Source organism: Tachypleus tridentatus, chromosome 8, assembly GCF_004210375.1.
Source record: "Tachypleus tridentatus isolate NWPU-2018 chromosome 8, ASM421037v1, whole genome shotgun sequence".
Taxonomy (NCBI): domain Eukaryota; kingdom Metazoa; phylum Arthropoda; class Merostomata; order Xiphosura; family Limulidae; genus Tachypleus; species Tachypleus tridentatus.
In genome coordinates this window covers 88,707,991-88,727,780 of record NC_134832.1, presented here as the reverse complement: position 1 = coordinate 88,727,780, position 19,790 = coordinate 88,707,991, and the positions used below count along the sequence as shown (strand labels likewise).

Sequence of the window (19,790 nt, the reverse complement as noted above, 5' to 3'; positions counted from 1 at the left end):
TAGCTGCAGCACAGCAGCTCATAAAATGGCCATAAGTTTTTTTAGTATAAAGTTTAGCTCATAGTTCCATCTTCTCTTGACCAATTTGAAATATAATTACAGTTTTTGACTAAAGAAGTCAAAACTTTTCCTTGATTGATGAATATGACCATGCCAAAGGTTTCACAAACTAATATACTCTAACTCTGCTGAAAATAATTTCAATTTGAGAAAAGGGTGGTAGAGATCCTGATGAATAATAATATCAAACCAGGTATACATGTGCCCCATGTTTGGTATTGCTGGCACACAAAAATATAGTTAATAAAAAGGAAAACAAAGTCTACTGTACTGGCTTTCTCCATCCCACCTAAAAGGATTTGAAGTGCCAAAGTTGTTGAGCATTCTCTTTTGTTTTGTATATTTTCATTGAAAATGGTTGATTTTGTGATATATATAAAGCTGTTTGAATACCTTTTACATATGTTTATACATATGTGGATGCAAGTTAACCAACCATGCACCTGCCTACTTGCATGTACAAGTTCTTTCCACTCACAGCAGACAGTTCAATAGGTACAGGACTTTAATATATGAGACATTTCATCAATGATTAGAAACTTCTCTCAATTTGTAAAATCTTACAAACTCTTGATCTTAAAATGTAAATGACCCACTCATAAAATTTAACAGAATATTCCTTCAAATTTGATATTTGGATCAACTGAGAAACAAAAAAAATTCAGGTGATGTGTTTCTAGATGATTAATTTGAAATCCTGCCAAATAGTGAGTCCAAAAATTATTAAAAACATCAGGATGGATAATCCTCATAATCAAGAGGGGCATAGAAATATAAAAAAAAAAAATTATACAACTAAGTGTAAGTATAAATTTGTTTTCACTAAAAGACAAACATGAAATGATATGAACCTATTTCAACTTTTCTAAAACCAATTAAAAAACTTGTTTTCATGCATGAAATACAATAAATGTAGCCGATTCCAATGCTATCACAATAATATATTTTTTAACTGGTCCATAATAAAAATATCAATGCTACTGGGAGGAGAAAATAGGTACAATGTCTTCCCCTTCTTGTGTGTGCAGCCAAGCTACAGGATAACTTAATGCCAGGTTACAAATTATTACATTTTCACTCTAGAAACATCCTAGTTACATCATCTTTTGCTGAGTTCATTATTCTGGAATGTTCACTGTCATCAAACTAAAAAGTGAATCAAAAGCATTCTACATTGAATATATCATCAAGTCAGCAAGTGAATCAAAAGCATTGTACATTGAATATATCTCTCAAGTCAGCCTAACAGCATCTTAAAACTGGACAAATGGATACACAATTGTCCTTTTTAAAGATAAATTCCTCCGTCAAAAAATTGCTGATGATATACAATTATTTGTGTCCTTGCTTCACCCAAGTCTACACTGAGTGAATGTCTTAAACTTTAGCTTCCAGAATCAAGGAGCATTCGCATAATAGCCCCTTAACAAATTTGTAATTTACAGACATCTAAGCAAATGCTATAGTAAAGAATAAACAGTGAGCATTTCTGAATAATAGACTACTTAAAAGATGAATGAACGCTAAGAAAAAGAAGCACTCCTAATTTGTAACATACAACCTGAGCTGAACAATCAACAAGCTACGTCACTGCATATCAAACGATATCAAACTCATCATGCCTGAGATTGGCAAAAGGTGAAACTTTTATCCAACAAACACGTGTCAGGATCGATTGAATGAAAAACAAACAACAACAAAAAAGTCTTATGTAGTTCACCAAAAAATAATTGTTGTCTATGCACATGTACATTCACTTTTCTCGTTTACACATTTTCATAGATCTCAACTAAACGTGGCATATACTCTAAGGGTCCCCAATGGAGAGTTATAAGGGAGGTAATTCCTCGGCATTGACACTCACTACATCCCTGAGGACCACTGTCTACCTGCATTTGTGTCCACCCTTCAAGCTTAAAGCTTCTAACCAATCTCAATTAAATATGAATGCACCCTTAGGGCCCTTTAAAAAGTGATAAAAGGGCACTATGTAAGGATCAGATTTTCTCTGTCATTTTTCTGGTCCTCATGTTTCCATACTATTCCAATGATCTTTACCAAAGCTGAAAGACACCTTAAGGGCATCTCGGAAAGTGATATAAAGGCAGAAAAAAGTTTGGATCTGGACCCCCTAAGTCACTCCCCGAGGGCCCTTATTTCTTTCCTATGCGTTAAAGGGGACTTCAGCAAAAATTATGTAAATCATAGCCGTTACCTTATAAGTACCACTAGAAAGGAATATAAGATGCTTGTTTTGAAAAACTAAACACGATGAAAGTATAGTCCTTTCAAAACAACAAATAAGGAAATCATACATAATATTAAATACTGTTACTTCCAGGGATGTAATCGTTTGTTCTGACATTCATGACACAAACCCTTGTCAGTTTTTAGCATGAAAAGTTTACTCTCGAGAAAGGACACATTATACAAAACATAAATATATCGGGAATTTCCTATAGTTTATTACAACTTTCATACGGTACGATCTAGTTTATATTTCTAATTTCTTTCGAATTTTCGCGCAAAGCTATACACTAGGGCTGTCGTTGCATAGCTGTTCTTCATTTTGAAGTGACACATCAGAGGGAAATCAGCCAATCAATTTGACTTAACATCCACAGCCAACCCTTGTTTAATTGAAAAGTGAACATTACCTTCAATTTTAGAGCTTTCCTTCAGCCCCGAAGTGAGGAATGAATTTTTGCAACAGCGAGACACAAATTCTGAACCCTCGCATTCACAATCTGCGCACGCTAGTTAATCATTGAGCAATTCAAACAGGCGTAGGCCTGGCATGGCCAAGCGCGTAAGGCGTGCGACTCGTAATCCGAGGGTCGCGGGTTCGCGCCTGCGTCGCGCTAAACATGCTCGCCCTCCCAGCCGTGGGGGCGTATAATGTGACGGTCAATCCCACTATTCGTTGGTAAAAGAGTAGCCCAAGAGTAGCTTTGTGCGAAATTCCAAAACAACAACGTTTTTGTTATTATTTCAATGAAAAAAGTTACTTTTCGAAATTATTTTGAACGATAGTCCCTTCTTTTTTTCACTTTAACATTAAATACAGTAGTATATATTAATAGTAGGGGTCCGGCATGGCCAAGCGTGTTAAGGCATGCGACTCGTAATCTGAGGGTCGTGGGTTCGCATCCCCGTCGCGCCAAAGATGCTCGCCCTTTCCGCCGTGGGGGCGTTATAATGTGACGGTCAATCCCACTATTCGTTGGTAAAAGAGTAGCCCAATAGTTGGCGGTGGGTGGTGATGACTAGCTACCTTCCCTCTAGTCTTACACTGCTAAATTAGGGACGGCTAGCGCAGATAGCCATCGAGTAGCTTTGTGCGAAATTCCAAAACAAACAAACATAATAGTTACATAATAAGTCTGTTTTATATATATAAATAGGTTGCGTTTTTTATGTTGAAGCAATAACACATACATAGGTATTTTGTAGTTTTCATAAAGTATCAATTGTTCAGTTCCTAATAAAAAAGTTTATCACTAAACGAACATGTAATAATTACTGAAAATGTGTAGTTAACATGTGCTCTGCATCAGCTACTAAAATATATAATTGTTGAAAATATAAAGTTGTTGTAATATCGTTTATATCATGTTCAGATGTTATCCAATTACTGAATGCAAAGCTATACACTGCGCTGACTACACTCTAACAACTACGAGAAATTGAACCCTGGATTTTGGCGTTATAAATCTGTAAATTATTGTTTAGTCTTAAGGATTGTTTGTTTGTTTTGGAATTTCGCACAAAGCTACTCGAGGCCTATCTGTGCTAGCCGTCCCTAATTTAGCAGTGTAAGACTAGAGGGAAGGCAGCTAGTCATCACCACCCACCGCCAACTCTTGGGCTACTCTTTTACCAACGAATAGTGGGATTGACCGTTACATTATAACGCCCCCACGGCTGGGAGGGCGAGCATGTTTGGCGTGACGCAGGCATAAACCCGCGACCCTCGGATTACGAGTCGCACGCCTTACGCGCTAGGCCATGTCAGGCCCCAGTCTTAAGTAATTACTATGTTTATTCAACAGAAAAGTCGAAATAGTTTGTCAGAGCTCTATGGGAAATGTACGTCGAAGATTCACTAAATACTTGGAGGCCAAGACAAGGTGAAAAGGTGCTATTAAAATTTGAACACGAGAGTTTTACCGACATTTCATATCTTACACATCCCAAACGTCACATTGTTTTTATATTATTGTACAGTTTGGTTATTTAAAATAATGACACTATTCCAGGTCATTAGAAATGCTGCTATAATAGTAAGACAAAATCACGACAAAAGAACAACTATAGGAATTCAGAATGAAAGTTAACCCTATTATGACAAAACACACAAGAATTCGGCGCATCTATGGAACTTCTAACATACATAACCATTAACCTGACATAATATACGTTCACAAAACGAAACACTACTAATTCATTTATTAATCCTTATTTCGAAATATTTTAAGCTAACACAATACACTTTTATGTCACAGTTCCAGCTCGAGTATAATAATTACAAAAAAAACAAAACCGAAATTACGTGCATGTGGTAGCATTTTGCTACTAGTTGTTTTAGTCAGTATCACTTTACTGATTTTTATAAAACATTATTTCAAATATACAAATTATTATTATTAATTTAAAAATAACAATACGTCATTGAGATGCAAGCATCTCTAGAAATTCCAAAACTATGACGTCACGACGCCTGGATTTCAACAGCACAGTCCACAGACGAAGATAACAGCAGAGGTCTCGTGAAATCAGATGAAATAACTAGGTAATTAAGATAGACTAGACCGTTCTTATCCAGACATGAATTCAGGGATAAGATGGGTCTTGACACTATTGGTGGTTCTGTGAGCTTGCAGAAAGTATTCTTTGTAATTAATTTATTTAAGCGAACCAACAAAAACCCACTTATACTTACTACAAGGAAACAGTAATGTAGTAGCAAACTTTACAAAAACAGTAACAAGTAACTTTTATTGAAAGTAATCTAATCTAAAGGGTAATATGTTCTCATCTCTAGCTCTTGTTGCTTATTCTGTGTTATTAATAAAAATATTGTTTGGTAGTCTGAAGGTTGTCATAGATCATTTGAAACTCAAAATTATCTCATTTATTCCTTCAAAAAATACTGTCTCGAATTATAAATCTATATTTCCTTCCGACCAGAGCAAGCTACCCATTTAGAACAAAAATAAAAATCAACCTGATAATGACTATGATTAATTAAATATATTATTCTTAGACTTCTACTTATGAATATTATAATACTTTGTTTCAGCAGATAGGCACTCTCACTGTTAACGATATTATCGGCTTTTAATCCAATAATATCTGAGTTAGTTTGGTCAGCTTGAGAAATTTAGGTTAGTTCAAAAGTCACGCCAACAATACACGACCAAATACGGCATGCATAAATATATATCAGTATTTGAGGTTTTTTTTGTTTTTTTTACTTTTGTGTATTTTAAAACGCATGACAAGTAGGATGAACACAGAATGTTCTTGATTGTTTTTTTGTTAAGCACAAAGCTATATAATGGGCTATCTGTGCTGTGCTCACCAGGAGTATCGTTATAAGCCCACTGACTTGCCACTGGGGCAAACAGTATTTGCAATTAAGGCTCATACTATACAAAGTGAAAATAAGCACGAATATTCTTTTAATTTATGCAGTCAAAAATACACATTACGTACAATCAATAAAGAATTATATTAGTTAATTATTTTTCATCCTGTGAAACTCACGCTTAACTTTTTTTTATTTAGGGAGCCAGCCGAGCCATCAAAACATGCATTTTAAGAGGCCAGTCATAGAGCTAATTGTAAAATGTAGTTCATAGTGACGGTTATAAAAATCCCACCGAATTAATTAGTAAATGGTACGCAAATTGTGAAGAAACTAAAAGCATCAACGTATCTTAATTTATGTTTTTGCGAATTCGTAGTTCATGAAAAGAAACAAACAAAAACAAGTCTAAACTTTTTTTTTGGTCAGACCACTTAAGTGATTTTAATTTCATATATGATATTTAATTTCTTTCTGAAGCATGGTATAACAGTAACTTTTCTCCCATTTAAAGTAGTGCCCTTTACTAATTAGGCCCGTTATGACAAGGTGGTTAGGGCGCTAGACTCGCAATATGAGGGCGCAGGTTCGAATACCTGTCACACCAAACATGCTCGTCGCCCTTTCACCCGTGGAGGTGTTATTATGTAACGGTCACTCTCACTATTCGTCGGTAAAAGAGTAACCCAAGAATTGCTGGTGGTTAGTGATGACTAACTGCCTTCCCTCTAGTCTTACACTGCTAAATTAGGGACGGCTAGCGCAGATAGTCCTCTTGTAGCTTTGCGCGAAATTCAAACCAAACCTTTAATAATTAAGATAAATAATGAACGAAAATCTTTGCCTCATTATCAGCATAATATATTATTTTTCTTACATTGTTTGTTTTTTGGAATTTCGCACAAAGCTACTCGAGGGCTATCTGTGCTAGCCGTCCCTAATTTAGCATTGTAAGACTAGCGGGAAGGCAGCTAGTCATCACCACCCACCGCCAACTCTTGGGCTACTCTTTTTACCAACGAATAGTGGGATTGATCGTCACATTATACACCCCCACGGCTGGGAGGGCGAGCATGTTTAGCGCGACGCGAGCGCGAACCCGCGACCCTCGGATTATGAGTCGCACGCCTTACGCGCTCGGCCATACCAGGCTTTTCTTACATAACGTGTAACTTTGTTAATAAAATGTCAAACACTTTTGACGGAAAAATGAAAAATCATACAATTTATATTACCACTAACTACATAAAAATCAGATTTTATAACTTCTTTCATATCCTGAAACAGTTGTTAGTTAGTAGTTCATGAATTTGTATTTGTTGTAAGCAAACTCCTCAAATTAGCAACATATGGAAAAGATATTAATAGCTTAGGTGGTGAAAAGTTAAACGTAAATCAGCGTTCTGTCCTACTCAAAATAAATAATGAAAGGAAATCTAGTATGCATCACTGTCAGTGTCCAATGATGTCCCAACATCCATTTCTTGAATTCTTCCTTCGACCTTTCTTTACTCAACTAACCCTGCTTCTCAATATGGATCTTGCGAGAACTTGGTCTCCTTGTGCGAAGTTATTTTGAGTAGCAAAGATGGATAGTTGTTATGGAATTAAAGCTATTTACTGAAGACAAGTGTAACGTGACCAGAAGCTGACCAATGATGACGTCAGCTCTCAGGCAAGATCTCAAGCTAGTTTTGATTATATTCATCTTGCTGAATCCTCTCTCTGTCTCAGCTGGTAGGTCACAGATGACAGGTATTTCCTTAATCCGAGAGATAATAGCAGCTCATAGCTGGTCTTTCTATGTCTGGTGAAATTAAGTAATGAAATAGATGTGGAAAATGTGTCAGGAAGATCATTATGGGAACTGCATTACTATTCATGTTTTTGAATCATTATTTTGTGTTCATTTAAAGTTATTATTTTGTATTGTACAATGTTTTACCGATAATTAGTTAGACATAATCGGGTTGATTATTGCACAATTGGGGGAACAAGGAATCAGTAGAATTTGTCGAATATTCCGACTACGGAAAACCTATTACCGAAAATTAAAAATAACACCACTTTATTCACAACAACAACCTTCTGATTTGTGTGTGTACAATTACGACTCTGTACTTTTCCTTTTAAGTTTAGACATGAAACGTTATTCACCACATAATATCATCGGTTAAACAATTAGTCTATGTTTTTTTTTTTTTCATTTATTTACATAAGCTGATACACTGAACAAAAGAAAGGTTATGAACAATGCTCATCACACCCATTTCTTTACAGACCGTACATGAGTAAACGTCAGTAACAGCACTCTGTATACAAAACGAATTCAGAGATTGTGCATGCCGAAGATCTAAGCGGACTTTTCCCGCTAAATTTTCGAGATAATACGCCATGTGACTCCCTGATAGTAACGTATTTTGTAATAACTCAAGAGTGCATGATAACAGTGCGATTGGAAAGTTGGAATGTTTCATTACTTTTTTAATTACTTGTTTGAATGACGTATGCCATTCTTAGGTTGAAAGTGGTACACAGGTATTTTGTAAATAACTATCCTATTCGGTAGCTGTGGAACATTCTATTTCATCGTTTTCCAGGCTCGTTATTTATGAATATGCATATTTACAAGAAGTTACCTTAAAGTTAGTTATGGCTCAACAAGCATGATTGCTGAATGGTTAGATAGCTTTCGAATAATAAAAACCAGATTTGTTGGGTTTTTCGTACAGGAAGAAAATGGTTGAAAACATGAACCACGAAGGAGGTAAATTGTCGTAACTGATTTCTCATTATATCTGTAACTAAGAAGGCAGTATATATGTCTTTATCGACAGTAAAACCTAATATTTTATTACTATAAACAAATGTCAAAAGTGACACAGTGTAAATTCTGTGATTTAAAACACATTCGGTAAAAGCATGTGTGGAGGTGATAGTTTCAGGTAATTCAACCAGCATGTGGGTGATTATCATAATTCATTTAAAGTTGTCATTTCTTTTTTTTTTTTTTTAAGGTCAGAAAGTTGATTAATAAAACACAATTAGGAACATTTTTAATAAGTCCAATTTTAGATTCCTTTCTTTACGAACGAAAACTTTCAAACAATATCACTTTATTTGACCTTTGGTTGGAATATTTTGTATAATTTAAAAGTGTTTTAGTTCACATGTGTAAAATGACAGCAAAAGCCTTCGAACTTATAGTTGAGGGCCCGGCATGGCCAGGTGGTTAAGGCATTCGACTCGTAATCTCATGGTCGCAGGTTCGAATCCTGATCACATCAAACATGCTCACCCTTTCAGCCGTGGGAGCGTTATGATATGACAGTCAATCCTACTATTCGTTGGTAAAAGAGTAGCTCAAGAGTTGGCGGTGGGTGGTGATGACTAGCTGCCTTCCCTCTAGTCTTACACTGCTAAATTAGGGACGGCTAGCGCAAATAGCCCTGGAGTAGCTTTGTGCAAAATTAAAAAAAACACACATAAAACTTATGGTTGAAGAGAATGGTGAACTTAGGTAATGAATCTCTACAATTTGTCTTCCACAACGGTCACATAACGTTGTGTATCGATCGTGTACTAACCACAAGGCCAGTTCTACATTCGCTCAAATAAAAAAAAAAAAAAAAAGATCGTGACTTCATTTTCACGACATATTTATTGATTTGTTTGAAGTTAAGCACGAAGGTACACAATGGGCTATCTATGCTCTAGCGTTGTACGTCCTCAGACATACCACTTCACCACTGGGGGTACGTTTATTTATAACTTCAACTATTTCAAATTTTTAATGAAGCTTCAATGTACATCCTCTGCAGTCATTACACTTTTAAGATTAAGCCGTTAATGATACAGCATAACCAGGTGGTTAGGGTGCTTGATACATAATCTTAGGGTCGTGGGTTCGAATCCTCGTCATAATAAACATGCTCGTCCTTTCAGCCGTGGGGGCGTTATATAATGTACGGTCGATCTCACTATTCGTTGGTAAGAGAGTAGCCTAAGAGTTAGCAGTGGGTGGTGATGACTAGCTGCCTTCCCTCTAATCTTACAATGCTATATTAGGGACGGCTAACGCAGATAGCCCTCGTGTAGCTTTGCACGAAATTAAAAAAACAAACAATGATACAGCATAACCAGGTGGTTAGGGTGCTTGATACATAATCTTAGGGTCGTGGGTTCGAATCCTCGTCATAATAAACATGCTCGTCCTTTCAGCCGTGGGGGCGTTATATAATGTACGGTCGATCTCACTATTCGTTGGTAAGAGAGTAGCCTAAGAGTTAGCAGTGGGTGGTGATGACTAGCTGCCTTCCCTCTAATCTTACAATGCTATATTAGGGACGGCTAACGCAGATAGCCCTCGTGTAGCTTTGCACGAAATTAAAAAAACAAACAATGTACATAAAATGAAACCGGAATATCATTTCATTGTTTGTAACTAATGTTCAAGTGATAGAACACAAACACGTGGAATACAACCAAGGTATTAGTTTATATTCTATACACGAACCTCTTCAAACCTATAAACAAAAGCAATACGTAATAAAACTGGAGTATTGTTTCAGTTTAGGTGAAAAACAAAAACTAATTAGATACATATAGTAAACCAACACATAATGTAACAGGACTATTATTAGCTTTTGTGTGAAAAACACGTCATGAGATGAAACAAACACAAAAAATTAGTGGAATATTTCTCGGTGTTGTTTATTATCTATATACATTGGTTTTCTTTCCAAATATTTCACAGTCTTAAATCTCTTTGTTCGTTTGTTTTAGAACTTTCGCACAAAGCTAACAAAAGGACTATCATAGCGTACCCGTCTCTAATTGTGAACTAGTAGATCAAAGGAAAGGAAGATAGTTAACAGCCCCCACTTGTCATGGCCAATTCTTGAGTCTTGAACTAATCTTATTTAGCCAAGAAGTTGGATTGCATTGTTATTTTTATAATGCACTGTGCCCCTAAACTGCGGAGAAGTTTGTTTGTTTGTTTTGTTATTTTTTGTGGCAACTGCAGGCGAACCGTTGATCTTCATACTGACAATGCGAACCGTTGATCTTCATACTGACAGTGCGAACCGTTGATCTTCATACTGACAGTGCGAACCGTTGATCTTCATACTGACAGTGCGAACACTTGGCAATCTGAAACAATGTAATCCATTTAGCCCCGAGGTTTTTATTCCCACGAATTTCATACACTTGAAAACGTTTCCTATTATTAAGTTATGTGTTACTCAAATTTCGTAACAAACTCCTATCGTCAAAAATAAGCATATTGTAAATTCTAAAGAGAAACTGAAAAATCAAAGAAAAGAAAAAATAATAATATGGGATCAATATTTCTAAATACGAATAAAACGCACGCTTGACTGATCTTTCTTTCAACAGAATTAGAAAATTTCAACCGGAACTTTATAAGCAGATAGCCACGTTGTTTTGCGCCAGTAAACCTCAAACACTAACCAACCTCTTTATAAAAGCACGTGGACTAAACGACCAGGATAGAAATTTTAAGATTAAAGTATAATAGTCCTAATTTTGAACTGTTGACCAGAGTGAAGACAATCAGCCAGTCAGAAGCACCTGCTACCACGAGGGCTTTGTTCGGCTCTTTGGACAGAATAACGAGATTTGCCGTAATTTTTTATAATGCGGTAACAGCTTATAGTGCAAAATGTGTACAACAGCAACACATCAAACATCGGACCCTTCGATTCGCATCGCCGTATGCTGACTACTAGATTACGTCAAGCCTTATATCTTTCAGAAAATATATTTTAATAAATAGCTTAATAACTGAGTTTTAACCCTAAATTTTGCAAATAAAAGTTTGTACAAGATCGTTTAATTTACACAGTAAGAATTATTAGAAACAATTATAAATAATTTAATTATAGATGAATAATAATAATGCAATAAAAATACTTAAAACAAGTTAATTATCAGCAATTATAAATTACCTCATAAGATATTTTAAAGTATAGTTTTGTTTTAATACTATCACGATTTTATATACAAACAATAACAATTTTAGAAAACATGGGATTTGCACAGATATTAAAAGAGAATGTTTTTAAATTTTAAAGTAACAGTGTTTTAAACATTTTTTTCTCTTTGCCATACATATGGTGGTTAATGTTTATTTGTTTTGTTTGTACACACTGTTCGTTAAATGCTGAAGGCTTATAACGCTAAAAACCGGGTTTCGATGCGGATAGATACAACACAAATAATCTATCGTGTAGCTTTGCGCTTAACTACAAACAATTAAATCGTTAGGTGCGGAGAATACTGCAAATATTGGAGTAGTTTCAACCGTAGCAAGCCCTTTTTTTACTTCCGTTCCTGGTAGGGACAATCCAAGCTGAGGAACAGACCTGTTCATTCTCAGTCACTTTGTTATCATATTCTGTGATGACGAGAAAACCCAGTTATATATATGTATAAACGGCCGGTATGGGTTGATAAAATTTTTTCTCAATCCACAGCAGCCGTTTGTACACATATATTGTTATGATATTAGTACATAAACAAATAAAATCAACTTTCGCGAGGAGAAAGTGACTACTTTTGAAACAATTGTACAGTTAAAACTATGGGTTAATAGTTTTGTACGCAAGTTCTTCACGGTCAACTTTCGCGAGGAGAAAGTAACTACTTTTGAAACAATTGTACAGTTAAAACTATGGGTTAATAGTTTTGTACGCAAGTTCTTCACGGTCAACTTTCGCGAGGAGAAAGTAACTACTTTTGAAACAATTGTACAGTTAAAACTATGGGTTAATAGTTTTGTACGCAAGTTCTTCACGGTTATTAAAATACAAGTCTCGAATAGCTTCAAACTAACCCTTTTAAACACATGACATTCACAGTTTAGGCATGATGTTTTGTTAGCCATGGGAAAACTCGTACAGTTTACAGCGCTAGATTAAAAGACACGCCACTTGACGCGGCGCAGATTCTCATGCGTTAAGACCTATATATACAAATGACCTTGACTCATCTCAGCGTTTTTACATTATTTATACTAAAGAAGGACCAAGCTAGTGGTATCCAATGTTATTTAACCATATCAGGTAATAAACTTTCTTCTGCCAAGGTTACAACATATTTTATCTTTGGCTCCAGGCTAATATGACTTGTTAAGGGACATTCTCCGTCATGATGATATCTTCATAATATGACTTGTTAAGGGACATTCTCCGTCATGATGATATCTTCATAATATGACTTGTTAAGGGACATTCTCCGTCATGATGATATCTTCATAATATGACTTGTTAAGGGACATTCTCCGTCATGATGATATCTTCATAATATGACTTGTTAAGGGACATTCTCCGTCATGATGATATCTTCATAATATGACTTGTTAAGGGACATTCTCCGTCATGATGATATCTTCATAATATGACTTGTTAAGGGACATTCTCCGTCATGATGATATCTTCATAATATGACTTGTTAAGGGACATTCTCCGTCATGATGATATCTTCATAATATGACTTGTTAAGGGACATTCTCCGTCATGATGATATCTTCATAATATGACTTGTTAAGGGACATTCTCCGTCATGATGATATCTTCTGCCATGAAATTTTCTTCTTATATTTACAAAGTTTTTTTTTGTTATTATTTATATTAACTCTTATTGAATGTTCAAAACCATTATCTGAGGAATACTATAAATATATTCATATCCATAATAGCTTGACAACAGAAGGTCTAACAAATGTTTAAAGTGAATTCCTGAACACTATATAATATTAACATTTCAATATACATAAGAACATTGTATATAACTCATTTCTATCCTGTTTTTAAGTAAAAACTCAAACTGCTGACCAAATGCTTATGTTATACTTTCATAGGTCTCTATTAATACACGCAATTGTAAGGTCTGTTTTGTAATCAGATCGCCATTCAAGAGAATTATTGTTTTAATACACTTTACATATACAACTAAACGTTGTATTTCATTTCCACGTACTAATGTATTACTTTAATGTTACGATAGTAAAGCATAAAGCTAGAGAAACGATGGAACCATATGACCAGTTACTCATGATAAATATTAAACCCGACTTCTTACAACAGTAATTCTTTGCCACTTTTTAGAGCAACAGTTTTAAGGCATCTGACTCCAAGTTATGTCCTCTGTTAACAATAATTTATACAAACGTCATAATTGTTTAAACCAAACGATGATTATCCTTCGAAAAACCATCTTTCAGGAAATTGGTAATCCAGATGTTTAAAAACAAGTGCTTTTTTGTGATCTCACTACTTCTAGCGTGACTAAATATATCTGTATCTGTATATACATATCATTAGCAAACGTTGTATTTCTGTTTTTAGTGATGTTTTCTCTTTTTCTCATTCCGCAGTTACAATGGATGCCTATAATATTTGTACCGAATCTCCCAGTAATGAATCAAATAGTATTGTGTTGAGAGAGAAGAGTGCAGAGGGAGTTAACCAGGAATGTGGAAAACAATACAACATTTTTTGGTATCTGGTCATTGTGTACACAAATACTGTAAAGAAACAATATATTAAACATCGACGTATTAATGCTGAAGTAAAACGAAAATCAAATAGCTCTGATCCCAATATACTGTGAAGAGTTAACCTCTGCAGCAGAAAGGTTCTACAGAGGATATTCCATCGCTTTTTCGGGATGAAATGTGAACCTACCCACTGGTTCTTTTATAATCTTCTATACTCCCAAGAGAATCAATAAAGCCAGTGCTAGCAGGTGCTTTATGTAAAGTTACCAATGTAGAATCTGCAGTGTCCTCTGGTGAAAACGAATGTTCTTGACAGTGGTTCGCTTTTTCAGTCCATTCTTGTAGTATGATATATAATGGCAATTGCATTGCTTATGTTAACTTTACATAACCTAGATGAAATCGGGTGATTATTGTATTCCATGGATACAAAAGTGACCTATGTACTAAGGATTTAACTCATCATAGAGGGATAGGAAGATGCATTTGTACAGTAGTCAAGCTTACTGGAAATATTATTTTTACTTTGAAAAACAACAAACAAACAGTTTATTAGTAAGAAGAAACTAAGTAAGAAGCACCTCATTTTTCAGTGACAAATTATAAGATAATAAATATGAAACGAATCTGTTAATTGTTCAAATAGCCATTGCTTCATCGAAAACAGTTGATACATTCGTTATTTGTGAGATCACACATTTCTTGTGTTGTTGTTTTTTGGTTTTTTTTGTGCTATCATACACCGTTGATGCTCATAAAATCTATTTCATAACATAACCAAACCACATTATGAAACCATACGATTAGAAAAGACAATTTTGAAAAGTCCAGCTTTATGTATATATGTTTTATTTATACATGTCATATAACGACGTAGTTCAAAATCTAGAGTTTCTGGGATAGGAAAAAGCGTTTTCTTCCGGCTTTTTTTTTTAAATGGAGAATGAGGTTTTTTTAGTGTCGATTCGATAAATCACCAATTTGTTTCGGCTGGTGAAAAGACATTAGTATGTCATACAAGGAAAAGATAAATGAGGACTTGGATACTATGCGCTAAAATATTCATTGTGATAAAATGGCATCAGATAATTCATACGTCAAAACAAACGTTTGCTTTCAACATTTGCAGTTATAAACTACCACAATCTTCGTGTGTATTATCAGCTGAAATATGGGTCCACAAGAGTGGGAATGGATTGCCCGTAGTTATCAAATGATGGCTAAACATTCCGATGAGCCACTATCACTAAAATTAGTTTTGCGGTTTTCACAGTTTTTCTTTTTAAAATTACTCACCACATTCAAACCAATTATTCCGACAAAAGAACAATCTGACACACCATGAATTTTTTTTTGTGATATAATGGTACACAAGAAAAATGTTAAATGTTTCTATTTGGTTGAGTTTTCGGAAAATATATGAAAGGTTTGTTTTTGAATTTCGCACAAAGCTACACGAGGGCTATCTGTGCTAGCCGTCCCTAATTTAGCAGTGTAAGACTAGAGGGAAGGCAGCTAATCATCACCACCCACCGCCAACTCTTGGGCTACTCTTTTACCAACGAATAGTGGGATTGACTGTACATTATAACGCCCCCACGGCTGAAAGGGCAAGCATGTTTGGCGCGACGGGTATGCAAACCCACGACCCTCAGATTACGAGTCGCACGCCTTAACACGCTTGGCCATGCCGGGCCTATATGAAAGATAAATATTATCTAGTTTTTCACTAACACCTCACATAAGAGTTCTTAACTTTTTAATTGATATGTAAAAGAACATGCTAAACAAAGTTAAGATCGCTTTATTGACTCTCGTTTATTCACTACTTTTTGTAAAAATATCATTTGCTGCCAAAAACAGCAAAAAAGTCTAATATTTATACGCCATGTCACAGAGCTGCATCATGCAAAAAATAAGAAATATTTGGTAAACAATACATATTTATCATACTCTGAGCAGTACAATTCTATATTGTTAAAACAAATGCATTCACAAAAAGAAATACACACAAAAAACACAGAACTTACTTGTGTTGGCTTGTTGTATAATATGCATGCATAATATAAACAATTACGTTTGAATAGGCCTAGCATGGCCAAGCGCGTAAGACGTGCGATTCGTAATCCGAGGGTCGCGGGTTCGCGCCCGCGTCGCGCTAAACATGCTCGCCCTCCCAGCCGTGGGGGTGTATAATGTGACGGTCAATCCCACTATTCGTTGGTAAAAGAGTAGCCCAAGAGTTGGCGGTGGGTGGTGATGACTAGCTGCCTTCCCTCTAGTCTTACACTGCTAAATTAGGGACGGCTAGCACGGATAGCCCTCGAGTAGCTTTGTGCGAAATTCCAAAACAAACAAACAAACGTTTGAATATGCCTGTGGATATAGGCCAAGTCACGTATACAAATCTCGACTTATAAGTAGCAAGTTTCCTCTGCAAAGGTAGGTTAAATTCAGTTTTTCTTTACTTGATATCTTTTCTCCAATGGCTCAGCGATAACATTGAGAGCTTATACACAAAAAATCAAGGTTCAATACCTGTGGTGAGCACAGTACAGATATCCCATTGTATAGTTTTGCGCTTAAAATTATTAAGCAGGGAAGCTTTACTTAATGTTTAATTCACTTACTATATCACCTAAACTAAAACAGTGTCGGAGAAAGTAATGATGCCAGTCACATGATATTATTTGCGCACTAAATTGTAATGCATTTAAATGTTATTATCTAGAGACTGGCTCACTGGTTATCCAGTTTAATATGAAATTTGAAGCTCCAACGTGTTTATTGTTTTAATTGCACACTGAGCTGATCTTTAAAGCACGAACCACATGCTTGGGTATTAAGATGTGGCATAATAACAAAAACAGTATGTATGAAACAAATGTTTGAAATGCTTATGTATGACAGGCCTGGCTTTATAAAAACATTTCGTATCACACACAAACACACACGTATTATTATTATTATACAAATTACTATAATACTAAACCATTTTAAAATCGTATCTCTATTAATTCTTGCCTTGTCAAACATCTGGCGCATTGTTTTGAATACGTACATATGCAGTTCTTCTGTGTAAAAACGACAAAAGATTAAAATAAACCAAATTTAAATCAAATCATAAAACACAATACACAAGACTCGTTTGGCAACGTTGATATAAAAACTAATTTCTCTTTCTGCGCAAAGCTACACGCTAGGAAGTATACGGTGTGTTCATCACGGAGAATCAAACCCTGGGCCTAAGTGTTGTTCGTCCTCAAGCTCACCCGTTTAGCGCTACCAGAAGCATAAACACAAAAACACTAACTTACAAATATAATCTTGAGAGTTAAAACACTATCCTTGTTATGCATTAATACACACTACTCTTTGTCTCAAAACATAAGTCAAACAAACATAATGACAGACACACGATATACATATTCACTGTTTATATAAACAGGAGTTTTAAATATCTTAGACAATCATCATTATTACTCACATTGATTAGGGCGGTTGTATCGTACGTAATATGTAAAACAAAATGTGTATGTATATTTTCCTTATAGCAAAGCCACATCGGGCTATCTGCTGTGTCCACAGAGGGGAATCGAAACCCTGATTTTAGCTTGTAAATCCGAAGACTTACCATTGTCCCAGCGGGTGACAAAGAAAACACCCGAAAGTTATCCGTTTTTCAAAGTTTGGTACAAGCTACAGTTATATGCTGAAGGAGTTTATTCAAAAAGATATTGACAGTAAGTTGGATATAAGAAAAGTTTCCATACGCCGTTTTGAATAGGGTGGTTGTAGTGTGTGTGTGTGTGTGTGTGCATTTTCATGTCGATGGGCTCACATTTATATAAATAGACATACATACCCTGCATGTATGAAAACATAACAAAAACAAAGTAATCACTGAGAGTTTGTAATTGTTACTATATACAAAGACATAGGAGCTTGATTTTGACTGGGGGTAAAGCAGGCAAGTTTTGCCCGAAAATATAAAGATGTCTCCAAGGTATCAATCCAAATTAGGAGAGTGAGACAGTCTCATGTGATGCAGGCGCTCCGTCTCCAAGATCAGCGACTAAAAAGTAAAATAACATATGCACTCGTAGATGGAAGATAAATTAATTTTGAGGTAAAATGTTTTACTGTATTGCAATCATTACATTATAATTGTGGTTGTATTGTACATGACGATATAATTTAAAATAATAGTTAGCAAATGTACAAAATATCAGAATGAACTAAATTTTAAAATAGATAAATATTACACAAACTTCTTAATGGAGCGTCCTAGAAGACGAATTTCTTCCTGCTTCTCCGTCTTCTAAAGATGTCAGTGATACGGTCCGTTTCAGATTCAATCACTTGTTCTATGTAAGCATTTTCGAATTGCAAGTATAAAATTTATAGCTATGTACGTTGCTTTTACCCGAATATTATGGGTGATTCTTGCCCGAAAAACTACTGGCGCCAGTATTTGGAGGGCAACTGCTTCCCTTGACCCCCCCCCCCTCACGCCTCCTACGCCTATGACTGCAGAGATATATATATATATATATAGCTTTGTATGTATTCAGGCTTAACTTCAAGTAATAAAATAATAACCATGAGATACGACATTACTTTCAAAGTACACCATACGTGATTAAAAAACAACAAGAACAAAAAAGACAGATTTTAATAAGAAGCAAGAATCTGTTGACGTTGATGTAATATTTATCGACTAAGTGGGTAAAAACACGAAGTCCTTAAGTGTGGGAAGTCTTGTGTAGGTACACACAGACAAGCGAGAAAAGTGAGTGTCCGACACCACCAGTAACCGCCCAGCTTCAACACGACATCCGAGGTATTTGAAAACAACCCATTGTGAGTTATTTTGTTTTTTAATGTAGTCCTACACTGAAACGTGGGAGTTGTATTTCAAAAAGAGAAGTACCCCAGAATTGTAATTTTAAAAATTCCACTGCCTCTTATTAATGATGAATGGAATCCCAAAGTTTTCATCCAGACTTTTGGAGTAATGTTTCGAAGACAATAGACCAAGAAACATTGAAGTCTGTGGTATCTTAGCACTCCTACGAAAAAAACGTTTCTAGTCCTGATTTCTCCAAGCCCGTTCCCCTGGCTGTGGTTTCGCTAGATAGTAGATAGGGACAGTGGGAATCTCGTTAATCCATTCATTAATGGGTTTAAATGGCAATTTCATTTAAATACAAGATTATTAGCCTAATATTAATAACCTTTCAAGTTGCTCTGGGGCCTATTAGGCCCCACTTTTCGTAGGAGTGTTAAGATTTTAGAAATAACAGATTTCTTCTAAACCTTGAAATCTGCGGTGTGTCAAAGAGTTGTCTATCAACTCCTTAACTTAAATAACTAATTTCAATAATATGTGAATGATGCGGAATACCGCAAAATATAATAATTTAATTTTATCTTCAGACTTTAAATATTGAAATTGTTTCTTTATCTGTAACCGTTAATAATCAAACTACCGAACACCAACAGGGTTTCATTTTGTTGCTACAATGTAAATACATATTCCAGCTTCTCGATTATCTCACTTCTTTCGCGAAATGTTATATAGAAGACATGAAATAGATGTTCGTTATGATGACA

At 35.4% G+C, this 19,790-nt stretch overlaps 1 protein-coding gene and 1 long non-coding RNA gene across 10 annotated transcripts in view; one reads left to right on the top strand and one right to left on the bottom strand.

Moving 5' to 3' along the window:
* Nucleotides 1-14,863, top strand: part of LOC143222889 (uncharacterized) — a 31,564-nt gene extending 16,701 nt beyond the window's left edge. For 2 of the 3 annotated variants that reach the window (XR_013012569.1, XR_013012570.1), the window contains one exon: nucleotides 14,052-14,863. This is a non-coding gene — a long non-coding RNA (uncharacterized LOC143222889). Of the gene's footprint in view, nucleotides 1-8,049; nucleotides 8,418-14,051 lie in introns of those variants that run through there. The other variant, XR_013012571.1, reaches the window with a different exon arrangement.
* LOC143222886 (mitogen-activated protein kinase-binding protein 1-like) overlaps nucleotides 1-19,790 on the bottom strand; it is a 93,133-nt gene that overhangs the window by 56,605 nt on the left and 16,738 nt on the right. The gene's annotated exons all lie outside the window — the stretch shown is intronic.